This window comes from Helianthus annuus, chromosome 6 (assembly GCF_002127325.2).
Source record: "Helianthus annuus cultivar XRQ/B chromosome 6, HanXRQr2.0-SUNRISE, whole genome shotgun sequence".
NCBI classification, from domain to species: domain Eukaryota; kingdom Viridiplantae; phylum Streptophyta; class Magnoliopsida; order Asterales; family Asteraceae; genus Helianthus; species Helianthus annuus.
In genome coordinates this window covers 43,203,188-43,216,592 of record NC_035438.2, presented here as the reverse complement: position 1 = coordinate 43,216,592, position 13,405 = coordinate 43,203,188, and the positions used below count along the sequence as shown (strand labels likewise).

General features: G+C 35.8%; 1 long non-coding RNA gene across 2 annotated transcripts; it reads right to left on the bottom strand.

Annotated features, from left to right (window-relative positions):
- Positions 1-210: 210 nt before the first annotated feature.
- Positions 211-7,816, bottom strand: LOC110863933. 2 transcript variants are annotated; one of them, XR_004860682.1, is made up of 4 exons: positions 7,790-7,816; positions 7,686-7,705; positions 1,829-1,896; positions 211-428 (listed from the first exon to the last, which is right to left on the bottom strand). It is a non-coding gene; the product is annotated as an uncharacterized LOC110863933 (long non-coding RNA). The 2 variants fall into 2 exon arrangements; XR_002549476.1 differs by lacking the exons at positions 7,686-7,705; positions 7,790-7,816 and adding an exon at positions 2,714-2,853.
- Positions 7,817-13,405: the final 5,589 nt, after the last annotated feature.

Below are 13,405 nucleotides of genomic sequence, written 5' to 3'. Positions count from 1 at the left end.
TTGTTACCTGAAACGCGTTTTAAAAATATTTTGTCAGCAAGAAATTTTGGTGAGTGCATCCCAGTTTAATCAAAATAGTTTTATCATTTTACAGTAGTGAGAGCGATTACAATGTTTATTTCTACTCAATTACCACCCACGGTACTGTCAATCCTGACTTGTGGTCATGCTACTACTCACAGTGTACCACCTTTACCAATATTTAACGGTTTTCTTATAACTTTAGACTAAAAATGTGTATTAAAGATTACACATACTTATGAGAATACGGGTTTATTTAAACTTTTACAATTAAAAAATAAACCCACGTAATGTAATTAAATTCGTTATTTTAGAAATAACAACGAAACACCGTGCGGAAGATTCTTTTTAATGTGTTCGGTTCTTTCTCGATGCTTGATCTCCATCCGGGTACTCTTCACATTCACCTATGATCAAAACCAACTCAAATGTTAGTTTTGATAGTTAAATAACGAGTTTTAACAAGTCATATGGGTCAAACAAAGAAAATAAAACAATTCGCCAGCAATTGATGCTCTCACGGGCCGCGAGAGTTTGATGTGATTTGGTCGTGGCCCGCGACAGGGGTCGCATGATGCGACAGTCATTCCCTTTCGCTGTCGCGTAGCACGACAGCCCATTATTCATAGCAGGTTTCGTTTCTTAATGCTGCATTTGCCCAGCTATGGTAACTCCGACTTGTTATGCACTAAAACGCGTATAACTTTCATTTTACGAATCCATTTTACACGATTCTTTTTCCCACACGTTCATAATTTAATTCTACATCTCATGGAATAAAAATCCGACATCTGAATTTAAAAAATTTTAGATTTCAAGCTCTCGGCTTGAAATTCGATTATAACACCTTTTTGACCCGTTCATGATTTTATCAAACAACTTGTTTATTACTCTCAAATTCTCATAAACAATCATATTTTAAATGTTTCCTATCACGCAAGGTGCAAATCACGGGTTATTACACATCATTAACCCGTTTATGCTTTTACGCTTATTTTGATCCGTCAAGGGTATTTAAGCACCCAAGCGTCAAACTCGCTCCACTCTTTTTGCACTTTACATTTCCTTAGTTAAAGTATCTACCTATATTTCATAATCACTATACAAGTTCCTAAATAACCCATATGGGTCGTTTACCCAATTTACTTATCAAGGGATTTTTGGTCAATTCTAGTCCTTCATTTTACGATGAAGGGCATTCACTAATATTTGACCAAAATATCACTTCTAACTATAACTCAAAATATGCGTACCTGGCCCGGGTCAAGTATTGACCCGTTTTAATACCTTGCATTAATGATTTTGCTAATTTATCGCAATTCAAATTTCCGTAAGCCATTCTTATCTTGTGAGCATTAGACTCGACAATACTTATTAGTCGTCATTTGTCAAATGGCGCTGAAAATCACCATTTAACCCGTTTGGTCTAAACGACCAAACATTTTGCATTTGTATTTGAGTGGTATACATATTTACCATTTCGTTATTTAACCCATTTCGGCTTATGCCGTAGGGTATCTTTTAACTTTAACTTACGTTTGCCATTTTATCCCTATCATTATTACGAATTACCCCATAGGGCAACATTTCAAAACTCATTGTATGTTTGTCATTCCATGACTATATTACCATTTACCCATTTCTTTTTTTTTTTTTTTTACCATCCATCATTGTTTTCCATCATTTTTACTTATTCCGAGTCGTATCAATTACGTCGGAACACCACATTTTACCCATTAGCTTAACATATTCGTAACCCTTATAATAATTAGACATTCTATTAAAAAGGAGTGTAAGCTTTACTTACCTTGCATCCGAAACACGCTTTTCCTTCACACTTGATTCGTTTGACTCGCTTCCTTTCCAAGCCTCCACCTAGCTTATCAAGCGTTAAACAATCATCATAATTCGTAAGACGGTTAGATTAGTCACCATTAATTATGACTATTCCATCTTACGAATTTTACATCAAAATTTACCATTTGATTTCATTTTGGTCAGTTTGACTTTTAAAGGTCAAACCGCCTATTAGCATAAGTGATTATATTATGAAACTCAACAATTCATTTAAACACTTTGTCAAGTATCCGATAGGCATTATTCTCAAGCCGCCATTTTAACTACTTTTCAAGTCTAAGTTCATGCTAGTATTTACACCAATTTAACTTAGCTCTCGATTATCAAAGCTAATTTATTCATTTGTTAAGCAAGAACTAAAGGTTTCCATCTACATGTGAAACCCGTTTCATCATAGCATTAGACATTCATCCGAACATCTAATATAATCAAGTTCTACATATTAATTAATAGATATCATGATTCCAAACACCTATTTACATGAACAAAATCACTAATTTCATCATAATATACAAAACCTATTTAAAGTCATATATGAGCATTCACTCGAACTTATAAATTGTTCAAGTATTTTGCTCCGACTATCAAATATGATGATTCTAAGCATATGTGTATCATCATCTTTACTATTTACTCAAAACCCACTTAGCTCATACTTGATTTATTGACTAATCATTAGTTTATGGCACAATTCTACAAGTTTGCATCTAGGGTTTGTTTCTAGACATAGATTCAACCCAATATCACTCATATATACAACATTCATCATACAATTTTTGATTTTTGGTGTTCATCATAAATTCAAAACATCACCAAATTATAAATTTCGACATACCTTGTGATCTCCTAGCTTAGGTGATCACGAATTTAGTTAAAGCCCCAATTTCTTTGCTCGATTTCCTTTGATTTTGATCAAGTTTATGAGTTTTAGGGTTCATGAGTAAGAACCCTTTCTCCTGGCTCTGGTAAAAGTCGACCAACACACCACATGTGTGTGTTTTGTTCTTTTGATATTGTTTTAAGTAAACATCTTTCCCATTGCCTACTTTTAGTCCCTCAAAGTTTAAGGGTTTTATAAATGGGTTAGTTACTACAAGTTCCTTCATTGTTTTACTAAACATAAATAACTAGGTTAATTATTCCTAGTTAATTTAGTGGGTTTCGGGAGTTATTAACCCGTTTTATTTTAGGTCCCGTTAACTCGGGCCTCTTATCAACTTTGTCTTTTTAAAACGTTTATTACTCCTTTTTATTTAATATTAGGTTTATTTATTTAAATTCCTAATATTTACCGGGTTAATTTTTTTACCATTAATGGTATTTTACCCGTCATTACTATTAATGGAGTTTGATTACCAAACCCGTTTTTGGGGTGTTACAAGTCCACCCCCTTTAAAGAGGTTTCGTCCCCGAAACCTTATTTACGTAGGTCATTAATTTAGACTAAACGAACTTAGTTTCGTTTTCAAGGCATTCATTCATTCTGTTCGATCTAACGTTTTCATTTATATTGACGCGTACGTCTTTCATGTGTAAGGCCTTGCGGGCCGTTACTTTCAGCTTATATCCTTTATCTTTATTGACTGAGTTGTCACTTGACCACTTAGTCTCATTAGTTTGTTAACATGTTTATCCGGCGCTTGTCTTATATTAACAAGCGCTTTGTATTTGTCATGACATTTTCTTAACCTTGAATAGTTTTACCGGCTAGACTAATTAGTCGTCGTCACTTCATACCCCGTCATCCGGGTATGCTATTTTGCCATCTCCGGCCTTATGTGTGTTTAAGATTTTCTAAATCCCCTCATACTACTTATGTTTGTTAAAACGTTGGTTTTGACTAAAAACTAAATTTTTAGTTTACGTTTTCTCTGTTTTACGTCTTTTTTTCTCATGTCTAGGAATTTCCGTCTAAGTTTTATTTCTGACCGTTATTATTTTACATGGAGAACTGTAACCAGTTTTCCACGCTTTACCCAAATAACTCGTAGGTTCTTTCACTTAGTTCTTTAGAGTATCTCTTTAGATTTCCACCTTTTTTAAGGTGAGACCCTACAATTCGTTTCTTTCTATTTCTGACCCAAGGGTCTTTTTGGTCCCGTAAACCTTATCACTACTTTTAATCCCGTAGGTTATGATGATCACGTAGATCATCTTTTATTAATGTCTTTATTCAGTGTACATATATGTACATATATGGTGTCGAGGCACTCCTTGTTATTTTTGGAATCATTTATTTTCACTTTCGAATTTCAGTTGACCTTGACCGTAGTCTAAGGCTTCATTCGTTTACTTCCGGACTAATCTTCCGACTTTATGACTTCTTACGTCATTTACACGTCGGTTTGTTCTACATTTACCATTTCTCGGTTCATACTTATATTTCTTTACAACCTATTGCCCGGGTTCTTTTATCTTAATGTTTTTTTAGCTTTCTGATTTCACCGGTTTGCGTTTTCCTTACTATATCAAGCGTTATTCCTTAATTAACCCATTTGACTCATTTTGGGTGAAATTTCATCACTTATGAGTATCAAACTTCGTTCTTTATTCGACCCGTCCAACTTTAAAATGGTTGAACGTAATTGTTAAAATTTATGTTTGCAAAATCTTGTCGTCTTTTAGTTATAACTCTCATTCCGAGTCTTTTGACTTTCCATCCGCGTTCCCGTCTCTTGGTTTACGCGTTCACTCAATATCCTACCCATCCATTGGGTATCTTTACTGAGGTCATCATCAAGTAACCATTCTTATATGGTTTTAGACGTCGTTTTAATTTATTTGGTCATTTTAGCAAAATCCATCGCTTTTATTCAGTTAAGTCCTTTATTCTTTATTTAATTCATTTGACTTGTCCGTGTGAATTTCATCACTTGTGACAGTCGAACTTTTATCTCTATGCCTTAGCATTCCTATTAGTCGGTCTGTATTTTCATTTACTTTAATCTTTGTCCCTTCTCTCGGGCTCGTTATTCTAACATGATACGCTCCCATCATCCGACTTGCGTTTACGTTTACTATCAAACATCTTACTTGTTTGATTCGTTTGGGTACCTTTTTAATTCGTCCCATTCACCCCGTCCTTACTACATTGGACATAATGTGTCCATCATAAGAAGTTCATGACATCATGTGTTCACTACTTACTTGGCCAGAGTAAGCGATCAACACATGACACACATGACCTTTTTATAATTTTCACACTACACCCTATGTAAGTAACGCCTCTAATCTTTCTATACCACTGACTTACATTGGCAAAACTTTATTCAATTATTATTTAACAATTAATAGTTTTACATGTTTCATTCTTGAACATATACAATGTTTTTCCTTTTTTTTTTAATCAAACTATTATATAATCACATTTGTTAATGTGATTGCTACTTTTCTCAATAGCATTATATTGAGAGTTTTCCACTTGGATAATTTCCCCTGTCCAAGATTCCATATGAACTAATCCTATTATTTCTTTGTTATTCATCATCGTGAATAACACATATTTCTATTAAACTTCTCTTGGAAACATCATCCTGAATAGATCAGGTTTTTCTAAGTTTTATCCTATATATACAACCATCATTCTCTACTTGTTTGTTGCATATTACTATTTGTGCGATTAATTTAAAACGTGCACCTGGTAAAGCTTGCCCTAATAGGCTTTCCATGCCTTTATCCTTGTTCGCGATCACTACGCGATTTAGGTCCTTGATGAGTACGCTCTGCTCGTCAGACCCCGGACCGTTCCATCGTCATATCCGCAATTCGTTCAACTCTCGTCATCTTCAGATGCGAGTGTCCTTCAATTAAAACATTCACAAAAGTTAGTAATGTCGACATCAATAATCGCCCGTATTATAATACAAGGCTTTTCCACTATACGTGTCAACACACGTAATTTCGTTGACTATATCTATCCTTTATCGATTTGATTGGTGTAACTTGTATTACATGATAACCCTATGTGTTTTTCTCAACACTTTAATCATACTAAACCATTAATATACATGTACTTACCGGATTTGTGATCAAGCCTCGAACCGAGCACACTTTACTCTTTAACCATGAGCTCTGATTACCAACTTGTAACACCCTTACCAATATTTAACGGTTTTCTTATAACTTTAGACTAAAAATGTGTATTAAAGATTACACATAGTTATGAGAATACGGGTTTATTTAAACTTTTACAATTAAAAAATAAACCAACATAATGTAATTAAATTCGTTATTTTAGAAATAACAACGAAACAACGCGCGGAAGCTTCTTTTTAATGTGTTCGGTTCTTTCTTGACGCTTGATCTCCATCCGGGTACTCTTGACATTCACCTATGATCAAAACCAACTCAAATGTTAGTTTTGATAGTTAAATAACGAGTTGTAACAAGTCATATGGGTCAAACAAAGAAAATAAAGCAATTCGCCAGCAATTGATGCTCTCGCGGGCCGCGAGAGTTTGATGTGATTTGGTCGCGGGCCATGACAGGGGTCGCGTGACGCGACAGTCCTTCCCTTTCGCTGTCGCGTAGCGCGACAGCCCATTTTTCACAGCAGGTTTCGTTTCTTAATGTTGCATTTGCCCAGCTATGGCTCAGACTTGTTATGCACTAAAACGCGCATAACTTTCATTTTACGAAACCATTTTACACGATTATTTTTCCCACGCATTCGTAATTTAATTCTCCATCTCATGGAATAAAAATCCGACATCTGAATTCACAAAATTTTAGATTTCAAGCTCTCGGCTTGAAATTCGATTATAACACCTTTTTGACCCGTTCATGATTTTATCAAACAACTTGTTTATTACTCTCAAATTCTCGTAAACAATCATATTTTAAATGTTTCCTATCACGCAAGGTGCAAATCACGGGTTATTACACATCATTAACCCGTTTATGCTTTTACGCTTATTTTGACCCGTTAAGGGTATTTAAGCACCCAAGCGTCGAACTCGCTCTACTCTTTTTGCACTTTACATTTCCTCATTTAAAGTATCTACCTATATTCCATAATCACCATACGAGTTCCTAAATAACCCATATGGGTCGTTTACTCAATTTACCTATCAAGGGCTTTTTGGTCAATTCTAGTCCTTCATTTTACGACGAATGGCATTCACTGATATTTGACCAAAATATCACTTCTAACTATAACTCAAAATATGCGTACCTGGCCCGGGTCAAGTATTGACTCGTTTTAATACCTTGCATTAATGATTTTGCTAATTTATAGCAATGTAAATTTCCGTAAGCCATTCTTATCCTGTGAGCATTAGACTCGACAATACTTATTAGTCGTCAATTGTCAAATGGCGCTGAAAATCACCATTTAACCTGTTTGGTCTAAACGACCAAACATTTTGCATTTGTATTTGAATGGTATACATATTTACCATTTCCTTATTTAACCCATTTCGGCTTACGACGTAGGGTATCTTTTAACTTTAACATACGTTTGCCGACACGCGACTAATTACCATTTTATCCCTATCATTATTATGAATTACCCAATAGGGCAACATTTCAAAACTCATTGTATGTTTGTCATTCCATGACTATATTAACATTTACCCATTTCTTTTTTTTTTACCATCCATCATCGTTTTCTATCATTTTTACTTATTCTGAGTCGTATCAATTACGTCGGAACACCACGTTTTACCCATTAGTTTAACATATTCGTAACCCTTATAATAATTAGACATTCTATAAAAAGGGAGTGTAAGCTTTACTTACCTTGCATCCGAAACACGCTTTTCCTTCACACTTGATTCGTTTGACCCGCTTCCTCTCCAAGCCTTCACCTAGCTTGTCAAGCGTCAAACTATCATCATAATTCGTAAGACGGTTAGATTAGTCACCATTAATTATGACTATTCCATCTTAGGGATTTAACATCAAAATTTACCATTTGATTTCATTTTGGTAAGTTTGACTTTTAAAGGTCAAACCTCCTATTAGCATAAGTGATTATATTATGAAACTCGACAATTCATTTAAGCACTTTGTCAAGTATCTGATAGGCATTATTCTCACGCCACCATTTTAACTACTTTTCAAGTCTAAGTTCATGCTAGTATTTACACCAATTTAACTTAGCTCTTGATTATCAAAGCTAATTTATTCATTTGTTAAGCAAGAGCTAAAGGTTTCCATCTACATGTGAAACCCGTTTCATCATAGCATTAGACATTCATCCGAACATCTAATATAATCAAGTTCTACATATTAATTAGTAGATATCATGATTCCAAACACCTATTTACATGAAAAAAATCACTAATTTCATCATAATATACAAAACCTATTTCAAATCATATATGATCATTCACTCGAACTTATAAATTATTCAAGTATTTTCCCCCGACTATAAAATATGATGATTCTAAGCACATGTGTATCATCATCTTTACTATTTAGTCAAAACCCACTTAGCTCATACTTGATTTATTGACTAATCACTAGTTTATGGCACAATTCTACAAGTTTGCATCTAGGGTTTGTTTCTAGACATAGATTCAACCCAATACCAGTCATATATACAACATTCATCACATAATTTTCAATTTTTGGTGTTCATCATAAATTCAATACATCACCAAATTATAAATTTCGACATACCTTGTGATCTCCTAGCTTAGGTGATCACGAATTTAGTTAAAGCCCCAATTTCTTTGCTCGATTTCCTTTGATTTTGATCAAGTTTATGAGTTTTAGGGTTCATAATTAAGAACACTTTCTCCTGGATCTGGTAAAAGTTGACCAACACACCACATGTGTGTGTTTTGTTCTTTTGATATTGTTTTAATTAAACATATTTCCCATTGCCCACTTTTAGTCCCTCAAAGTTTAAGGGTTTTATAAATGGGTTAGTTACTACAAGTTCCTTCATTGTTTTACTAAACATAAATAACTAGATTAATTATTCCTAGTTAATTTAGTGGGTTTCGGGAGTTATTAACCCGTTTTATTTTAGGTCCCGTTAACTCGGGCCTCTTATCAACTTTGTCTTTTTTAAAACGTTTATTACTCCTTTTTATTTAATGTTAGGTTTATTTATTTAAATTCCTAATATTTACCGGGTTAATTTTTTTACCATTAATGGTATTTTACCCGTCATTACTATTAACGGAGTTTAATTACCAAACCCGTTTTTGGTGGGTTACACACAGTGTAGTAACGAGTTATGTATACAAAACTCCAACATACCGACAGTAATTGTAGAATACATAGACTCAATCACTGTTATTATAATTTAAAACAATTGAGGTTTTGTAAAATCAAATTGGTAGAAAAAGAGAATGACTCACATTGTTTACTTAGATAAAACTAATGCTTCCTGGTAAATCTCCTGGTTATTATCTATAAAAAATAAATAATGCACACGTGTTAGTAAAATAACCCAAATCACATTAACCGTACAACTCGAGACAGAATTCCAATGACTGAGTCGGGCAGAGCCGACATGCATTACGGAATCCTAAATTAATCGGGTGTATACATGAGACAGAAGTCCAACGACTGAGTCTGGCAGAGCCCTGACATGCGTTACGGAATCCTAAATCGATCGTGTAGGGTAATAGCAGGGTTATAGTACTTACAACGAGGCAAAGCTTCGCTTTATAGTGGGTATTATGCCCGAGTATAATTTCTACTAAAAGAAAGTTGAGAGAGAATTCGAGAAATGAATGGTTGCAAATGAAGCTCGAGCCCCCCTTTTATAGGCTGATCTGGCAGACCGTCGCGCCCCGCGACCAAGACGGCTTTGGCTGTCGCGGGTCGTGAGAGCCCACGTGTCGAGCATAGGGTTGCTGAGTCAAGGGGGTAGGTTCGGTGAGTCACGTGCCACGTGGCACTGTGCAGTGTCGACCAAGTAAGGGCCGTCGCTCCCCGCGACAGACCATAGGAGTCTCCATCGCGGCCCACGTGCGACACCTTAAATTTGTTTTCTTGATTTTTCACAAGTACAAAGTATCTCAAGTCCGTTTTTCACGTACGGGGTACGTAAGGAACGTTTTAGGGTCCTGTTAAGGGTTCTAGGATGTATTTAGGAGGGTTGTTATACCAAGACTACTACACACTCTAAATGATGGAAAATGGATGATGGTGGTGGATGATGGTGTTGTAGTGGTGGTGGAGTGGTGGCAAGTGAGAGAGAAGTGGTTTGCCAAGGGATGAGTTGAAATGAAAGCAAGCACCCTATTTATAGCTGAAAACAGACTGTCAACACGGCCTCGTGCCCACCTGACACGGCCCTGTGTTGGCCATTCTCTCTCTTCTTCATTAACTGTAGTGTCAGATCTTGTACTAACACGACCCCATGTGTCAACGGAACGGCCCCGTGGCCATTGTACTTGCTGTACTATCCAAGATTCTGCAAATCTGGGAGTTGACCACGGCCCCGTGTTGCCTTAGCACGGCCCCGTGTTGGTGTGTCTGGTTTGTCTTTTGCTGTTGTCTTTTCTTCTGCAGAGAATCTTGACAGTGCACGGCCCCGTGCTAAGGTGGCACGACCCCGTGCTAAGGGTGGCACAACCTCGTGTCAGGGTGGCACAGCCCCGTGTCAGCCTTCTGACTTGTAATTTTTGGCCTTGGGGTGAAGCTTGGAGGGTCGGTATGAAGTGTCAACTTCTTTTCTTTTGTATTTATGTTGGTTTTTCCCATTAATTTGTTCCTTCTGTGCGTTTAAACTCTTTTGACCCTGTAAATTAAAAAGAAAAAAAGAACATACTTTTTCTAACATTAGTACTAAGAAAAGGTTGTTTTTATACGTTATTTAATACAATTTATATGTTGCATTTTACTCGTATCAAATACCACCACACTTGAATCTTTACTTATCCTCAAGCAAAACTCTTTTATGTTGCTTACACACCCAAATAGAATTGGTAGAGAAGAAGTTTTCGAGTCTTGTTTGTAGAGTGTCGGGAATCCAAGTTCTTTATTCTTGTTTTTATATTATTTAGAATCCTATTAGACATGATCTATTTTGAACCTTTTTTAAGAAAAAAAATCTTTTTGGGCATAACAAGCCTTTATAAAATTTCTTTTAGCTATATACAAATTCACACACCTCACAAGTGATCACTCAACACTCGGTTGAAGATGTATAGGTGTAACGCTCGATACCAGTATGGAACTTAATCCTACCATATGCTTGTCAAGTAATCAAATCTCCTCCTTTTTAACATAATCTTTGTAAATATCAAGAGGACTTTGAAAGGGTAGGTTTTGGCTAAGGGCAGGATAGTTTTTTTTTTTTTTTTTTTTTTTTTTTTTTTTTTTTTTTGAAAAGTGGCTAAAACGTAAAATGTCGGTTTTCTTTTGAAAATTTATTTGTTTGTGACTTAGTTATAAACTACATTTTTATGAGCAATAATTTCTGCTTATTTATTTCATGTAGCTAGAGAGATTATTTTTTTCGCTTCCTCTTTTTTTTATAAACTAAGTCACCTCTTTTTATATGATTTTCAAAAGAATCGCATTTTGCTAAAAACACGGGGTGTGAAAGTAAAAATTGGTTTTTGGGGTGATGGGTGGTTTGTGCAAAATGATATATTTTGCGGGTCTTGAAACGAGAGTTTTAGGCTCAAAGGGGTTTAACTAGGGGAATTTTTTTTGTTTATGGTGGGAAGATAAAGAGAAAATAAAGTTGAAGATGAAAAAGAAGGTTTAAAATACTAATGCCTCCATCATTTACTTACTTGGATTCGTCGATAAGGACCGGGAATGTATAGTCTTGTCAAGTTCTAGATTCGTAAGAATCATACGGCTATTCACACAAGAAACGAAAGACGAGCATTTAGTAAATATATATGATTGAATGCTCGGTAAAGGCTGAAAACTCACATTTTTATGGGAAAAGGGTTTTGTGTAAGGCTTGATTTAGGAGAAACAAATTCAAGTTATTGAGTCCCCCCCCCCCCCCACATTAGATAAATTTGCGTTCAATATAAAAAAAACTAGTTATTAAAGTCATTAATACATACCCAATTAAAAAGTTGCCAAAGATTGGAAATCATAAAAGAAATTACATAAAAGATTTGTCTTTACCAAGTGATGTAAGAGTTTAGCCAAGCATGGCCTTTGCTTGACAAAGACTCTTACTATCAATCTTGGATCCCGAGACTACTACACACTCTAAATGATGGAAAATGGATGATGGTGGTGGATGAATGATGATGGTGTTGTGGTGATGGTAAGTGAGAGAGAAGTGGTTTGCCAAGGGATGAGTTGAAATGAAACCAAGCACCTTATTTATAGCTGAAAACAGACTGTCAACACGGCCCCGTGCCTACCTGACACGGTTCCGTGTTGGCCATTCTATCTCCTCTTTATTAACTACAGTGTCAGATCTTATTCTAACACGGGCCCGAGTGTCAACGGCACGGCCTCGTGGCCATTGTACTTGCTGTACTATCCAAGATTCTACAAATCTGGGAGTTGACCACGACCCCGTGTTGCCTTAGCACGGCCCCGTGTTGGTGTGTCTGGTTTATCTTTTGCTGTTGTATTTTCTTCTGCAGAGAATCTTAACTGGGCATGGCCCCGTGCTAAGGTGGCACGGCCCCGTGCTAAGGGTGGCACAGCCCCGTGTCAGGGTGGCACAACCCCATATCAGCCATCTGACTTGTTATTTTTTGGCCTTGGGGTGAAGCTCGGAGGGTCGGTATAAAGTTTCAACTTCTCTTCTTTTGTATTTATGTTGGTTTTTGCCATTAATTTGCTTCTTTTGTGCGTTTAAGCTCTGTTAACCCTGTAAATTAAAAAGAAACAAAGAAACATGTTTTTTCCAACATTAGTACTAAAAAGTTTGTTTTTATACCTTATTTGATACAATTTATATGTTGCATTTTACTCATATCACCGAGCAAGACGAACCATGGAAACTCGATATTCCCTTAAACCTAAGTGGATTTGGTCCATAGACAAAACTTAAGGACATGTATTTTTCGAAGACGTGAGTAAGATAGAAATCATTATTTCTCCTTCTTTGGAATCAGGATGGATGGATTTGTTGCCCAGAATGACCTTTGATCTCTAGAATGTAAATGATAAAACTAAACTTGTATATAACTGAATTCGAATACAATGAAAATTATTTTTACAAATGAAATCTATCCCTATTTATAGTTTCTAATGGATGCGAGTGAAAAGACGTGTCTCCTCGTGAACGAGTGCGTCTCTTGAATATGTGGTTGAAATTGAATCTTGAAGAGGTGTGTTTCACCCAAAAAATTCTATGGCATGTTCATTGCCTTAAGCATACTCCGAGTAGTTGACAACATCGTCCTGTTCCTTCTTTCAACTACTCCATTTTGTTGTGGGGAATACGGCGCTGTAAGCTGTCTTGCTATGCCGTTGTTTTTGCATTACTTGTTGAATTCAGCCGACATGAATTCTCCTCCTCTGTCTGTCCTTGATGTGTGTAAAATGAAACATATAAATCACACCAATTAAGGCATAAAACTAACCCTTTTTAAGTACTAATGTCGGAAAAAGAGTGTTTTTGTCTTCCTTTTGT